This window comes from Sceloporus undulatus, chromosome 2 (genome assembly GCF_019175285.1).
Source record: "Sceloporus undulatus isolate JIND9_A2432 ecotype Alabama chromosome 2, SceUnd_v1.1, whole genome shotgun sequence".
Taxonomy (NCBI): Eukaryota; Metazoa; Chordata; class Lepidosauria; order Squamata; family Phrynosomatidae; genus Sceloporus; species Sceloporus undulatus.
In genome coordinates, this window is record NC_056523.1 from 48,633,200 (window position 1) to 48,649,567 (window position 16,368).

General features: G+C 42.5%; 1 long non-coding RNA gene across 1 annotated transcript in view; it reads left to right on the plus strand.

The window, feature by feature from the left end:
* The window catches only part of LOC121920480, a 36,099-nt gene extending 30,355 nt beyond the window's left edge, over positions 1 to 5,744 (plus strand). Inside the window, exons 3-4 of the long non-coding RNA XR_006101727.1 lie at positions 331 to 418; positions 5,397 to 5,744. This is a non-coding gene — a long non-coding RNA (uncharacterized LOC121920480). The remainder of the gene's footprint in view (positions 1 to 330; positions 419 to 5,396) is intronic.
* Positions 5,745 to 16,368: the final 10,624 nt, after the last annotated feature.

The following is a 16,368-nucleotide window of genomic DNA, read 5'->3' on the forward strand; positions in this document are numbered from 1 at the left end:
TTATTATTATTATTATTATTATTATTATTATTATTATTATTATTATTATTAGCACATGGATAGGGATGTAGGTGCCCTTCTGTTATTCAAAGGAATTCAGGGGAAACATGTTTCATGCAAAGGCACAGTGAAATGGACTTTGGGACATGTAATTGATTTTGGTCTGTGGCTCCTGAGCAAGCCAGTGTTGTAAGATGACCAGCAGCTTGCTTTTGCTCACAGTTTCTACTGAGGCAGGAGTCCTAGACAGATAGGAAGGTTTTGGCATTTAATGAATTAATTTATTTTTATTTATTTATTGAATTTATATGTGTCCTTTCTCCCTAATAGGATTCATGGTTTTAATGTCAGCCTCTGCTTAACCGAAGCACTCCATCTTTACCACATCTTCTATTAGTCCCAGCCAGTTATGACCAAGGTAGGTCGGAGGTGATGGGAATTGTAGTGTCACACATCTGGAAGGTGTCAGAGTAGTGAACACAGGCACACATTCCACTTATAGTAGTTTGAATGGATGTCCTGTCCCAACTCTTATTTGAATGCTCCCACAGCATCTAGCCATGGAAATCATAAATCAGTGGTTACAGACAGTGGATAATTTTATCTGCATGGATAGGAGGCATAAATTCAGGCTCCAGATGTGTTGTCTTTTGGATTCAGACTCCATGCAGGTGTCTGAAAGTTGATTTATTTACAACATTGTATACAGCTCTTTCCCTGGCAGGCTCCTAATGTAGACCTGAATCTGCTTTTGCCTTGTGGAAGGATGAGGCAGAACGGAAACTCTGGAGACTAGGATGGGATCTACTAAAGGGACAATGCACAATTAATTTATTATACTTGAAAATTGTGCACCAGAAATTATGAAGGAAGGAGAGGAGGAATTAGATGAGGAAGACATGAAGACAAAGAAGAGTGTGTCATGGGGAGGTCAGGAACATAAATTCTAGGTTACTATTACCAAATAACACCAAGAAATATTAATTTTAGCTAGGGTTTTGACAATCTAGTGGACTGGGGAAATTCAGGACTTTCAAAATAGTTTCTGTGTTTTCAGTTCTTTAATTTCCCAAATTCATAGAATCTGAAGGTTTCTTAAGGAGCCCACTTACCAAAAAACATTTTTAGAAACTGTAACACTGAGGAACAAATTACTCAATTGTCTTTCACAAACCACATTCTGCTATTTATTTTTGTATGAGAAAGAAAGAACTGGCTTCCAACAATCCACAGCGGTTTAGGCAGAGGTACGGAGATATGTTTCTCAAATGAAAACAATACATTTCTTAGATACTCATCAGCAAGGCATAAGAATGTAAAAATCCCTAAGGGTCAGACTTCATAGTGTGGGGCCATGAAACTGACTGCCTTCAGGCATTTGTTGGCATGACTCTGAATGTCATGCTGGTTTCAAGGAAAAAGTAATAAATGAAGAAAGAGATGGAACCCAGGTTCCACAATAACAATCAATGCCATAATAAATACAAAAACAAAGGTAGTGGTGGTGGTTCACAAGGAAACCCAAAATCCATAGTTGGGCAATAGGTTTATTAGCATGGACAAGAATTCTCAGCAATGGCTCCTCTTCATCCAGGAGATAAGTGGCCATGGAAGAAGGAGCAGGGAAGTCCCAAAATTAGGCCAGATGTTATAGCCAGAAGGTCTGCAGCTATATTTGTTGTCAAGAGGGATATTATAGAGTGAAAACAAACAAACCACCAGTAGTTTGGAGAAGCAATGCCTGGTCTCTATTTATAAGAATCCAAGGCTGGCTGCATTTCAAAAATTGCTCTCTTGCCTGCTTCTTGCCTTAGGTAAAACACAGTAGTTTCTGAGGAGCCACAAAGCAGAAGCACAAAGAGAAACATTTATAAGCAAAGCTGGAGATAAATTGCATACTGTACCCTCCAACTGTCCTAGTTTGGCAGGGAGCAGCCTGATTAATCCACTGCTGTCCCACTTTTTCAGTTGCTTTTAAAACGTCCCTGTTTTTCTCTTCTGCTTTCCCCTTTGTTCTCAGATTATTTCAAATTGGTGCAAATTGAGTTCAGAGTGCAAAAGTAGTTTGCATTCCATCAACTCAGTGAAGATGTGAAGGGAGGCAGGGGAACCTTGCCCTTCCAAGTAGGTTCAGGCAAAAGCAAACTACAGCAGCTTCTTCTACCTTGTGTGTTCTTTCTCACTGATAACCTTTACCATCTCATCCATATTCTTATGTTGCTTGGCACATGTCCAGGCTTTCATCTCTGAAAAGTTGGAGGGTCTGATGTATCTTGAGGCAGGCCATTGGTCCATCTGATTTAAGCCAGTCTACAAGTAGGGTCACACAGTATATATCCAGCTCTCTCCCATGCCAGCATTCTTTGAAGATGCCAGCCACAGATGCACAGGAATAAACTCTTCTAGAACATGGCCACATAACCCAAAAAAAACCACAAAAAACTATGGATGCTGGTCATGAAAGCCTTCGATTTCACCTGTCTACATTGATCAGCTGCAGCTCCCTAAATTTCAGACAAATATGTTTTGAATCCCTCCCTCCACCCCCCGAAGATGCTGAGATGACTGCCACACTGGAGAATTAATGCAGTTTGACACTGCTTTAACTGCCATGGCTCAATGCGATGGAATTATGGGATTTGTAATTCCAGAGCTCTTTAACAGAGAAGACTAAATATCTAAAAAAATTTCAAATCCCAGAATTCCATAACATTGAGCCCTGGCACTTAAATCAGTGTCAAACTGCATTAATTCTGCAGGGTAGATGGAGCCTGAAAGTATGTGCAAAATCATGTGCTTTCCCACCAAGCTAAGATCATGCCTGCCTTACTACTCCCTGACACACTCGTGCCTAAAACAAAACCATGATCATATGAGGATGGAGCTTCGGCCTTGCTAGGCATTGGCCAGTGTGGCAGTCCCCCAGTGGGGTCAATAGGTACACAATAATATCAGAGAGCATGGGACATGGCAATTAGGAAACAACAGCGAGTGGCATAAGCTCAAAATACTAGAAAGGCACTTACTTCCCCTTGAGACTTCCTCCTTCTAACAAAATATGCCCAAACTTGCACGTGGATGCAATAAGCCAACCTCCCCCAACCTCCAGCTGTTTTAGCCTACCAATTCCAGCATCCACATACAAAGAAACCTTGATCATGGTGACTGGGAATTATGGGAACTTTAGTCCAACTGATCTGGAAGGGGAAAGCAACTATAGATCAGCAAGTGTTAGCTAGTGATCATAAGCCATACCAGAGGGGTGGCAAATGGAAGAAAGTATACAGGAGCATCTAAGAAAAAGTATGAAGTGGCTGCAGTGTGCTGGAGAGGGGAGCACTCAGCACTACAGGGCTTGCTAATCCTACACTTTAAAAGTCCTCCTACTTTCTGCTTTTCACAACCTGCATTAGAACTCATCATACCCTCCAACTTACTTGGCAGTGCCAGTTCTGGTTAATACTCTGCCATCCCATTTTTTCAGGAGCCCTGGTGATGCAGTGGTTAAATGCCTGTACTGCAGCCACTCACTCAAAACCACAAGGTTGCGAGTTCAAGACCAGCAAAAGGGCTCAAGCTTGACTCAGGCTTGCATCCTTCCAAGGTTGCTAAAATGAGTATCCAGATTGTTGGGGCAAATTAGTTTACAGTTGTAAACCACTTAGACACTATAGTTTTTTGTGGGGTTTTGGGGCTATGTGGCCATGTTCCAGGAAAGTTTCTTCCTGACGTTTTGCCAGCATCTGTGGCTGGCATCTTCAGATACTGCTTAGGCGGTATGAAGTGGTATATAAATAAAGCTTGGGTTTTTTTTTTTTCAACTATTTTTTTTTTAATCCCAGTTCCTCTCTTCTCCACCTGTTTACCCCTTTTGTCTTCTGCTTACTTCAGGGGCTGCACACTGAGTCCAAAGTACAAAAGTAGTTTGCATTCGATTAATTCAGAAGAGAGGAGAGGAGATGAGGGGGCAGAATCTTGCCCTTCCCTGTAGGCTCAGACAAAAGCAAACTGCTGCAGCCTCTCTTAGCTTGCGTGTTCTCCCTCACTAATAATATTTGCCATCTTGACCATACACTGGTGTTTATCACATGGAGCTTTTTGGAGATTTTGCAGCTCAGATCTGGGGTGACTGCGAGTCCAACAATGTGAATTCACGTTATAATGTGAATGTGTTATCAGACAAGATTCCTTTTTATGGGTGCTCCTTCCGTGGCGTTTCCGCAGTGATTCCAAATTGACCCCTCATTATGGTGAAATCAGGAAAAAAGTGAATTCACAAAATTCGCTTTCAAGCTCACTTCGATTTCACTTTGAATTGGTCTGGTGTGGAAGATCACTCCGATGTCATCCCCCCTTGGCCCCCTGCATCCTGCTCCTTCATCCCCCTCCTCCTCCTTCATGCCCTCTCGTCCTCTCTGCCACCCATCCCATCATCCCGACTGCTCCTTCAGTCCGATCCTAGCCCCAGTGACCCCCTGTGACCTATCCCACCATCCCCTGGCTGCTCCTTCAGTCCGATCCTGGCCCCAGTGACCCCCTGTGACTTATTCCATCATCCCCTGCCTGCTCCTTCAGTCCGATCCTGGCCCCAGTGACCCCCTGCAACCTATCCCATCATCTCTTGCCTGTTGCTTCAGTCCGATCCCAGTGACCCCCTGTGACATATCCCATCATCCCCTGCCTGCTTCTGCATCCCGATGAAGGATGACAGCTAAGGAGGGGGCAGGGAAGGAAGACAGCATCCAGAGCCCCATTGAGTATGCGCAAGGGTGCCGATTCAAATCGTTGAACCCTCCGGTGTGGTAATATAATGTGCACTCACCATGCTTTGCTTGAATCCGCATCACGTGACTTGTCTGGAATCGAACTGACTCCGCTTCCCCCTTGATTCAGAAGGGCAGCGGAAAGGCAACCAGGTGTGATAAAACATCATGTCTTAACGTGAATTCGCATCGCTAGACAGGAGTGACTCCAGATCTGGTGTGAAAAAACATCATGTTTCGCGTTGCTAGAACAGGAGTGACTGCATATCTGAGCTGCAAACCCCCCAGGTGTGATAAGGCTCACTGATGTTGCTTGGCCACAAGCATTCTGATTTTCATCTATGAGGTTTTGGAAGGCATGACTCATGCATTTTACACCAGAGCTTGGAAAAGTTACTGGTTTGGACTACAATACCAGAATACCTAGAAACCCCCAATGATGCTGAGTAGAGATGCTGATTGCTGTATTCCCCAAAAGTAACTTTTTTGAGTTAGAATGTCACCTTCCTTGTGGAAAGATAGCCACCATCTTCCTTGCCCATTAGGATTGTTTGGCCTGACCTCTCCATCAAATACTGTTTTTGATGAAGTGGCAAATAGACCTATTCTTTGTTATTTCTCATTTCCTCCCAGCACTTAGATCAACTTGCTATCTGAATGGAAACCCTCTCTGAGTCCTGGAAACTGCCTATGTTGTATTTCCACCCATATGCGATGGGATTGATCATGGCCCCAATCAACAGGAAGCAGAGTTTCCAGACATGTTTGGAGAACTGAAGACCCTTCAGGGCCTATGGAAACACCAGCAAGATGTTTGGATAACATAGTGGGTCAAGGCTAGAATGTAATCTTGAGTCTCACAGCTTCTGCATCAAGAGGAAGAGCATGTTACAAACAAGGAAAAATGGTTCTGCTGGGGAATATGGCTTACCTTGGGTGTGCCCCAACGGAAACAGAGGAAAGGCCTGCAAATCTGCACCTGCTTCACTCATAGTAGTGACTGGGGCTGGTAAAGCCAAAATGTTTGCTTACTTACACTATTTTATGGATTTTTTTAAAAAAAATACTTCCTTTAAGACTTGCATTTCTAGAATTTCTAAGAGTCGGTATAATAGCAACACAGCACTTAAATACAACACAAAATACAATGGTTGGAGGCACTTGAATTCCATTCGGGGAGAAAGACAGGATATAGCTCCAATAAATAAAGAAATAAATAACAAAATAAATACAAGAAGAGAAAACTAGAGCACAGTGATCTGACCAGATGTGTGCTACTGGACTAAGACATAATTCCGTCACTTGCCTCCCATACAACCACATACATATATACAACTCCCAGCTCACATACAATTCACATACTAAGGTTAAAAAGCAGTGTTGCTGTGGATCCAAGTGAGCCTGCCCTTCCTTGTAGCCTGCTTGTGTCTGTTAGGCTATTTCTAGACCCTGCTTCATCCTGTGAGGCTGTAACTTTGGGTGCAGCAATTTTTTCAAAATTCTGTTGATAATATCCCTATCCAGAACCTTCAGGATACCAGAACAGATGGACTTTGCTCTGATTTAGACAGGAATGTATTAAAAGACTCCTTCAGCTATAACCACCTGTGGTTGTGTAACCACATTGTGCACTTAAAAAATATCCCTTTCTTCAGCATATTTCTATATACTGCATTGTGACAGCCAGGATGGTGTAGTGGTTTAAGTTTTGAACTAACACTCTGGGAGACCAGGATTTGTATCCGCATTCAGCCATGGAAGCCCATTGGTATAGGCTGGGACAGTGGCATCTCTAGGGGTGGTGTCAGTTACTCATGGTGCAGTTACTCATGGTGCCCCCCCATGGAACCCTCCGATTTCACACCATACAGAATCCTTAGGAATGTTTTTTGCACTAATGTTACTTGTAAATCCTAGTTTCCATATGCCACTGAATGTAATGCTAATAGTTGTGACATAAACAACCAGCAAAATTAAAACTATACCTTCAAATTACAATATCATACACCCAACCTAAATGTATTCACATATACATAGTGAAGATTTGGTTAAAATGTGATGTTTTTAAAGAAAATTTGAAAAGAATAAAACAATTAAAATTTCAAAAAAATTAAATTAAATTTTGAAATTTGAAATTTTAATTTAAAAATTTTGGGGACTTCTCCTTTCTCCTCCCACTGAGCTTCACCCCACTCCCACCATCTCTTAAAGTATTTTCAAGAGAAGCAAGTGGAAGCCACAGTCTGTTTCTGCCAAAGGGTAGGTGTTTGAGGAGCAGTGGTGTCACCCCCCCTTAGGGTATCACTTGGTGCGGGTCCACATCGCCTGCACCCCACTACTGACACCACTGGGCTGGAAGTCTACTTTTCTAGAGTTGTAAAAAAAACCTGCAGCTAAAAATCAGAGATCTGGTAAGTGACTATGGCTGGAATCTATTAAGACTCTAGATAATTTTTAACATGTATTGCTATGAAGACAGGTATCACCTAGCCTATATTTATGCATTTTTATTCCCTCTTTCTCTTCTTTTCTCCAGGCTAAACATACCTATGCCACTCCTCATAAGGCATGGTCTCCAGATCTTTCACCATTTTGGTCACCCTCTTATGGATGAGCTCCAGCTTGTCAACATCCTTTTTGAATTGTGATATATGACCAAAGCAAAATAGAGTGGCACTATTATTTCCAACAATCTAGACACTGTACTCCTATTGATGCAGCCTAGAATTGCATTGGCTTTTTAAGCTGCCACATCGCAGTGTTGATTAATTCTGAAAAGGATCTTGCAACCCCTTTGAGACTAAATGTGCAAAAAGTTGTGGCATAAGCTTTCATGGACTTGGAACTTTACCATACCAACAATCCCTTTCAACAGCAATCATATTAGTAAAAAAAAAAAAGGGGGGGGTTGAATATAACACTTTCAAAGAAGCCATTGCCACATATCTTCTCAGTTGCGCAACTGGAACTGCTGTCCCGTTCTGCTCTCTTCTTGACCCCCCCTTAACTCTGCCTCCCTGCTTTACATCGTACCCAGCATGCCTTTCAGTTATTTATTTTTATCCCCCCCCCCCCCGCACTACTATGGCGCTCCTACTCTGTGTTTTTTGAAATTAAAGTTAAAAAAAAAAGAAAAATTAGAAAAAACAACAACCAAGTTTCTTGGGAATAGCCAGGGGAAGGTGAGGCAGGAAAAGGAGGGGTTCATTGGCGGCATGTGACTGCCAATCGCACAACTGCCCAGCAGTGACATTTCACATCTAGGGACCTGCATGATTGAAAAGTCATTGAAGGGTTTCCCCATCAATTAAAAGAGATGGGTTGGGGACAGGGCAGCTATGGGTTGGAGGCACTGGCATGTGATACGTATCACTAAAACCACTTCTTTCCTGGTGTAATCACTGTTTGGGGATTTGGTGGCTTAGTGGTTAAGACATTAATTCTGATGATTGGAAGATAAGAAGATTGGCAGTTCAAGGCCCAAGTGCTGCATGATGGGGTGAGCTCCTGTTACTAGTCCCAGCTTCTGCCAACCTAGCAGTTCAAAAGGATGCAAATGCAAGTAGATAAATAGGTACCACTTCTCAGTGAGAAGGTAACAGCGTTTGGTGGAGTCATGCTGGCCACATGACCACCAGAGCAGTCCTCGGACAACGCTGGCTCTTTGGCTTAGAAACGGAGATAAGCACTACCCCCTACAGTTGGTTATGACTAGATATTCATGTCAAGGGACTACCTATACCTTTTTAAATTACTGTTTAAAAGCTGCAAGAAGTAATGTACTTGGTCTGCTTCCTCAGAGGCATGGAGTGAACTGATCTGAAGAAGTAGGTCAAGTCTATGAAAGCTTATGCTACTACTTCTTTAGCACAGTTAGTCTCAAAGGTGCTGCAAGATCCCTCTGCATCCTCATATTCCAGGCGAACACAGCTGTGTCTCTGAATTCTACTGTTGACTCATGGTCAGCTATGGTCTACTAAGACTCCTAGATCGCTTTCACATGTACAGTTGTCAAGCCAGGTGTCACCCATCATATATCTATGCATTTCATTTTTTCTGTCCAAGTGTAGTACCTTACATTTCTCCCTGTTGAAATTCATTTTGTTAGTTTTGGTCCAGCTTTCTAATCTATTAAGAAACAGGAAAAGAGATTCCACCTCAACATTAGGAGGAACTTCCTGAGAGTGAGAGAGGTTTGACAATGGAACACACTTCCTCAGAGAGTGGTGGAGTCTCCTTCTTTGAAGGTCTTTAAACACAGGCTGGGTGGCCATCTGTCAGGGGTGCTTTGAGTGTGATTTCCTGCATAGCAAGAGGTTGGACTGGATGGCCCTTTTATTATTGGTCTCTTTCAACTCTATGATTCTGGGTCATTTAAAATTCTGATCTTGTAGCTTGTATTATCTACTTAATGGCTGTCTGCAGATTTGATAAGCATGCCCTTTATTCCATCATCCACATTGTTTATAAAGATGTTGAACAACACCAGGCCCAGGACAGAACCCTGTGGCATCACACTAGCCACCTTTCCCTGGGATTAAGGGAAACCTTTGATGAGTACTCTTTGGAAGAGGAAGAGGAACTAGTAATGTTACATGCAGGGATGAGAGAAAATGTTGTTTCATCCAAATTCTACAGCAAACTTATTTAATTTGCAGTTCCCATATTAGAATGTGCAGTTGTTGGGGGGGGGGGGGGGGGGCTGCTTTTCTTTGAAATTTGAAATCATAACCACATGACCTCTGGCTGTATTGGATGAAGGATGATTGGAGCTATAGTAAAAACAACTTCCAATCTCTGTCTGTGAGGCAGTGTTCATCCCCAAAAAGTGTGCAAAAATGTAAATATGCTTGTTAAATACATAGAAAAATCCATATTTTAGATAATTTTATACACAAAAGTGGAAAATATAGTACCATCACCATGTAACCTCAATAACCACTCATGAAGCAAATGGCCTCTAATTAAAATAAAATAAACGGTCAAAAGAAAATAATTGAAATCTGCTGATTCTGCCATATGATTGCTTCCTCCCGTCCTAGGGAAGAGATAGTACTTGGGCCATAGAGGATTGCAAAGTCTCCTTAATTTGAAAGAAGCCACAGCAGCTGTTCTGCTGTGCTGACCCCAAGCTGTGGAGGCTGGATTAGTGGTGTTTCCTTCATGATCTTGTGATTGGAGAAAACGGAAGAGCCCTTCAGCTGCCCTCTGCTATCTCACTAACCTCAGAAAGACCCTTATCATTTCCCCCATTGTTATCAACCATTCACATTGCCCAGGCAGGGGGCTCCCTGGCTCCTTACTTCCTCAGTGCCCTCACCCAGTTGTTTCCTTCAAGATAAAGTGCTTAGAAATGTCACGAGAATGTGGTGGAAAGTCTCTCTAACAGGCCAGGCTTCCTTCCTCTCTGGTTTGTGGCTACACAGCAGCTGATGAGGAAGGGTCTGGCCCCCTACTTCCCCCCTAAAGCCTCCTCCTTGGAAAAAGAAAAAGCACAAAAGATTGGAAACGTAGCTTTTTAGAGCTCTGTTCCCAGAGTGGAGGGACAGGGGACAAAGCCGTACCTCATTTGTATATGCTTATCATCATGTTCAATGATTGATGCCTCTATTTTAATTTTATTGTGGATTGGTTTCTCAAGCTTTCCAGAGTGATGATTTATTGTCAGTTTCTCTGCAGAGATGTCTTTGGCGTTTGGTGTGCTGTGCTGAGCTCTTGGATTAGTGGTATAAAAATCCAAGTAAACAAATCAAAGTCATGTAATATGTATGCAAATTTAATTCTAGTCAGTTTGTGGAATCAGGCTGCAAGCCTGAAGCTGCACTAGTTCAGAGGGTAGGAGGCCAGTAGATGGAAATCAAGTCCTGTGGAGAAAGAAAACAGGTCCTTAACATTGATTTCCTCAAGAGGCACTGAGGTGGTTTGCTTAGCATTTTCATTTACAACTTCATACTTTGGAATCAGAGAGAGCAGCAGCTCCACCTGCATGCTCAACCCGGTTGGTATTAATAGAAGTAAAACAAGTTGGCCGATAATGAAAAGATACAATGCAAGATTGTACCGATAAACAATCCACTTGCATTTGCAGCATTCTGATGAACATTTCACAGTGTAGTCAAGATGTCAAAAGCTATTGATGAGGAAAAGCAGGCAAGCTAAGAGAAGCTGCAGCCATTTGCCTTTGCCTAAGCCTATTGGGAAAGGCAAGATTCTACTTCTCTCCTCTCCCACCTGGTGATTTATTTGAGTACAAACTACTTTTGCAGTTTGAACTCACTTTGCAACAATTGAAGTAAGCTGAGGATGAAGGGGGAAAGCAGGAGGAGGAAAGAGGAATTTTAAAAGCAGCTGAAAAGTGAGATGATAGGCTGTCCCTGTCAAACTAGGAAAGTCAGAATCGTTCCAGCCATAATATTCCCCATTACCAGGCATGGATGCGGGAGCTGGACAATGAAGAAAGCAGATACAAAGAAAATCAACTCATCTGGGTTGTGGTGCTGGAGGAGACTGCTGAGGATACTATGGATGACCACAAATAAGACTTCCCATCTAGTGAACTCTGCTCATGATGATTTTTATTTAGTTTAGTCGGTTTTTAATATGTAGTTTTTAATCTTACACTGTTTAATCTTGTTTTAAGGGGGGTATTATTTATACACGGATGTATTTTAACCTGTTGTACGTCGTTTTGATTGCCTGGCAAAAAGCGGGATAGAAATAAATTTTTATTTATTTATTTATTTATTATTAAACAAATAGGTCCTTGAACAGATCAAGCCTAAAATCTCCCTGCAAGTCAAGGTGATCAAATTGAGGTTCTCATGAGAAAGCATGACCCATTAGAAAAGACAATAAAGTTAGGAAAGGTAGAGGGCAGTAGAATGAGAAGAAGACCACATGCTAGATGGTTAAGATTCAATCATGGTGGTCAGAGGCCTGGATCTATGTAGAGCAGTTAAGGACAAGGAGAGTCTCATCCACAGGGGTGCCATAAGTCAGAGTTGACTTGGGGCAGTTAACAAGAACAAAAAGCTTGTTCATGCTACATTGCTCTTTGACATTGTAAATGCATATTCTGTCTTGCATATCAGTATGTTAATGCTTCAGGAATAGATGGCTTTTCTAACACTTCTGGTAGCACTAGGCATCACTTAAGAGGGCCCTTAGGTAAATGGCTGTTCCCTTGAAATCCCCAAAGACTGCACTGAAATGGCATATTCTGCAGATATCTTTTTTTGCAATCATGTTTTTAATGTGCCCTTGCTTTCCCCTTTGTCTGTTTTTCATGCCACATTCTGTTAACCCATGTAAGACAGCAGTGGCTCAAACTGGCTCTCCTGTTCAGAGGAGACAGTGTCATCCATGAGCAAGCGCTGGTATTCAGTCAATCCATAGATTTCAGTGGCCAGAGCACAGAAAGCATGGTATTCAGAAGGTCTCAGGTTCAATCCCTGGCATTCCCACGTAGGACCTCCTCAGTGAAAACAGCCAAGACCTGTGGCTGGTTGAGGTAGACCAAACTGAGCTAGCTGGACTGGTTTGGATTCAGACGGCTTATTATGTATTTATATACCTAGAAGATTCCAAGTGTAGTACTTGACACTTTAAACTGATCACTACTCAGGTAGTGAAGCTGAGAAAGTTCCCTGCCTTTGTAGGATTCTGATTCAGGGCCTATACAGACTGACACTTTTGCCAGCCTGTGGGCAGAGTTAGGGTGCAGTGTCCTCATGCTGGATGCCCTGACTTCACCCCATCACATCGCGATGCTGCATGCCCTTCCAGATGGCGCACGGCATCATGGCGCAACTCTGATGCTACATCTACATGATACAGAGCCGAACAGGTGTCATAAAGCGCAGCTATGGTGCCCTTTGGAGGGTGCAAAAAGGAGCAGCTCCTTTATGCATTCTCCAGAGGTTGGATTGGGGCCGCAGCATGCAGTTGCCACGGCCCCAATCAGGCCAGGAAAGGTGCAGCTGCATGCAGCCCATCTATACAGTCTACAGGCATCCTATTTGTGGTTCTCAGCACCCTTTCCAGCCAGGATTCTGTGGGCTGGAGTCATGGCAGTTAAAAGTGGTGTCAAACTGCATTATTTCTACAGTGTAGATGCACCCAAAGTCTCAAAAAGCTAAATATAAGAAAAAGCAAAACTGATATATTTTCCATCCCTAGCTGTAATCTTAGACACTCTTACCAGCCAGTACATGTGTTGGACTATGAAAACTCACTGAGCAAGTCACACTCTCTCAGCTTTAGAGAATGGTAATAGCAACCTCCTTCTGAAGAAACTTACCAAGAAACCCCCATGATAGGTTCACTTTAAGGTCTCCATAAGTCAGAATCAACTTAAAGGCAAACACACACACACACACGGTCTATTCAGCCAAAAGGACTTACAACTGAGTAAAGATAATAACAAGTGTACAGTTAATTAATGGAATGTACAGCAAGAGGAAATTACTACATTTCTCTCTCTCTCTCTCTCTCTCCATTAATCCATTGTACAGTCTATGTTAAAAATATATCTTTAGCGGAACAGGATACAAGAATGTGGATCAGTCTCCTGCAGAGAACAAAACACATTGCATATACCCTAGAGAGCACACTTTCCCATGGGTCAGGAGAGGAAATCCCACATTACGCAAACACCTTCAGTCTGCTAAAGAGGAGATGAAAAGCTGGTCCTTGGGACAAGAATAAATATGACTCAATGGGAAGGAAATGGCGCGGAAGCTGCCTTGGCTGAACACATCAACAGCCACTCCCCTCTCTAACCACTCAAACAATGGAAGGAGGATCTGTCCATTGTCCGGAGAGATGACTTTTAAATTATGAAAAATACAGTTTTAAACAATTCAATCTGATTGCACTAGCATTTGGTTTCAGACATTGACTAAGGCAGCGAGTTGAATCATGGTACAAACAGAAAGTAGTTCTGTGTATCTTTGTAATTCTCAACGGAAATCAGTATCTTTGCACAACTCAAATTTCCAGTTCTAATAATTGTGAATCAGATGATAACAAACAAGGCAGGAAAACACATGCACACTGGAATGTTATTTTTAAAAAATGGAAAATGTTAGTGCTTACTTTTTAAAAGTCAGCATTACTGTACTTGTTATTTTATGAACACCACATCCATAATGCATTAATAACACATTGTTGTTTTTTACTAATTAATAGTAACTTAAAAATTCTTAACTTAGAAATAGGCCCTAATGGCTCATGTTAGTATTAATGTTAAAATATAAGGAGGGGGCCTTCATAACCTCCTAAATGCACCAGATTCCATCTGATTTTGGAAGCTGGGCCTTGGATGGGAGATTACCAATAAATACCAGGTGTTCTAGGCTATATTTCAGAGGAAGGAACTGGCAAAACCACCTCTGAGGATTCCTTGGCTAAGAAAACCTTATGAAATTGATGTGGTCAACCAGCACCATAGGTCAATGGGTGACTTGAAGGCCTATGCACCATTCCTCTCATAACTCCAGGGCTTTAAACCCATTTTTGATGACGTTTGGCCACTTTCCCCGTGTGAAAAACTCCATAGAGAAGTTGTTTCTTCCCTTTCTGCTACAGAACTATGGAACACTTTGCTGCAACTTCCCTGAGATTTCTGATCTGAAGGGTAATTCCCTCTCTGATACGACAGAGGCTCAAGGCTCCTGCAGAGTTTTGTGACAAGTAAACACACAACAACTAACACGTTACCTGTAACTGGGATGCCATATCCCAGTGGCCCCAGGGACAATTCCGCTTTTGGGGGCCCCCTGCCTGCCCGGTCCGGTTCCCCCCAACCCCGCCTTTTCCCACCTCCGGGGGCCGGCCCCGCTCATGCAGCCATTGACGCGGTGCTAATGCGGCTGTCGCAACCCCACCTCTCCTCCTCTTCTTGAGCCAGCGCCGCCCTCGTGCTCCTGGGCAGCGCCGCCTTCCTCCTCCTCGCCAGCGCTTGCCGCCGCCGCACCCCCCCACCCCACCCGCGGCGGGGTTTTCCCGCCTGCGCGCGGGGTGGCTAGACAAAGGAGCTCAGCCCCTTGGCCAGCTAGCATGGCCAGCTGGCCAAAGGGGACGGGCTCCTCTTCCCTTGCACGCGCTGCCCGGCCGCAGCCGGCCAGCGGCCAGCGCGCGTGCCATCCTTCACATGCGTTGTCCTGCGCAGGGCTTCCCAAGGAGCCCTTGCGCCGAAGGAGGAAGAAGGGGGGGGGAGGCGGAGGCGGAGGAGGAGGAGCCGATATGAACATGAATGAATGATATTTATTTATATACCGCCATTCCTTCGATCACGGCGGTTTACAAGATATAAAAAATACAATACAGATAAAACAAATTACAGATAGAAATTTGACCACAAAACTCCCCCATTAATAACCGTATAATCAAGTACCTCATAAGAATCCATCATTCATACATAATGATTAAAACCAGTTAAAATCAGTAAACAATCTAAACAACACGCAATACACAGGAAAGATTGACAGTCAGGACATGTGGGGAAAGGCTTGGCGGAATAAGGAGTCTTGAGATTTTTCTTAAATGACTCCAGGGAGGGGGCCGAGCGGAGCTCATCAGGGAGAGAGTTCCAAAGACTGCGGGGGCCACCGCAGAGAAGCCCTTTGCGCAGTCCCTACGTATCTCATCTTTGGAACTCTCAAAAAGTTTTTTTCCCACCTGACCTGAGGTGCGGGGCGGATTGTATGGGAAGAGGCGGTCTCCAAGTACTCTGGGCCCAAGCCATTTGAATGTGAAGAGGAGGAGGAGGAGGATGAGGTGGAAAGGTGAGTCAGTGGCCATTTCAGGTCTTGCCTTGGGTTTGTTTTTTTAATTAATTTTTAAAAATAAATATAAAATACTTATTTTTGTTTTTTTTTTTTTATTTTTTAATTTTTATTATTGCTTGTTTTTATTTTATTTATTTCATCTATTTTTATTGTTTGTTTTTATTTTATTTTATTTCATTTATTTTATATTGCTTGTTTTTATTTTATTTTATTAATTTGTATTATTGCTTGTTTTTTATTTTATTAATTTTATTATTGTTTTTATTATTAATTTTTATTATTGCTTGTTTTTTATTTTATTACATTAATTTTTATTATTAAATATATACACCCTGCCTTGTTTTTTATTTTTCCCCATTATTTTTATTATTAAATAATGCAAGTGCATTTTCTGTGTTTGTGTGCTTTGAATGCTAACAAGTCTGCCTCTCTGGACAATTATAGTGATGATTGTATGATGGTGATATCAACAAAGCCTCTGAGGCATGGCCAATGTAACTTGCTGTGTTTTTAACAAACTCATGCGCAGTGAAGAAAAACCACAGTCCCTGCCCAAGTACACACTTCCGAGAGAAGTACAGTTGAACCCGCGAGGGCAAGTCCATTTCTGCCATTCTGTAGAATAATGCCAACTTCCTCCCTTTTGATCATGCCTAAAAAACATGCTTTTTATATTAACATTTTTAAAAACCCTCAATTTTTTTGCGTGTCCTACATTTTTAAAACATTGTCTACATTGAAAATTTGTCCTACATTTGTCCTGGTTTGGAGGCTCTGACTTATGGCAACCTACCGTAACATATTATTTTTTGGTA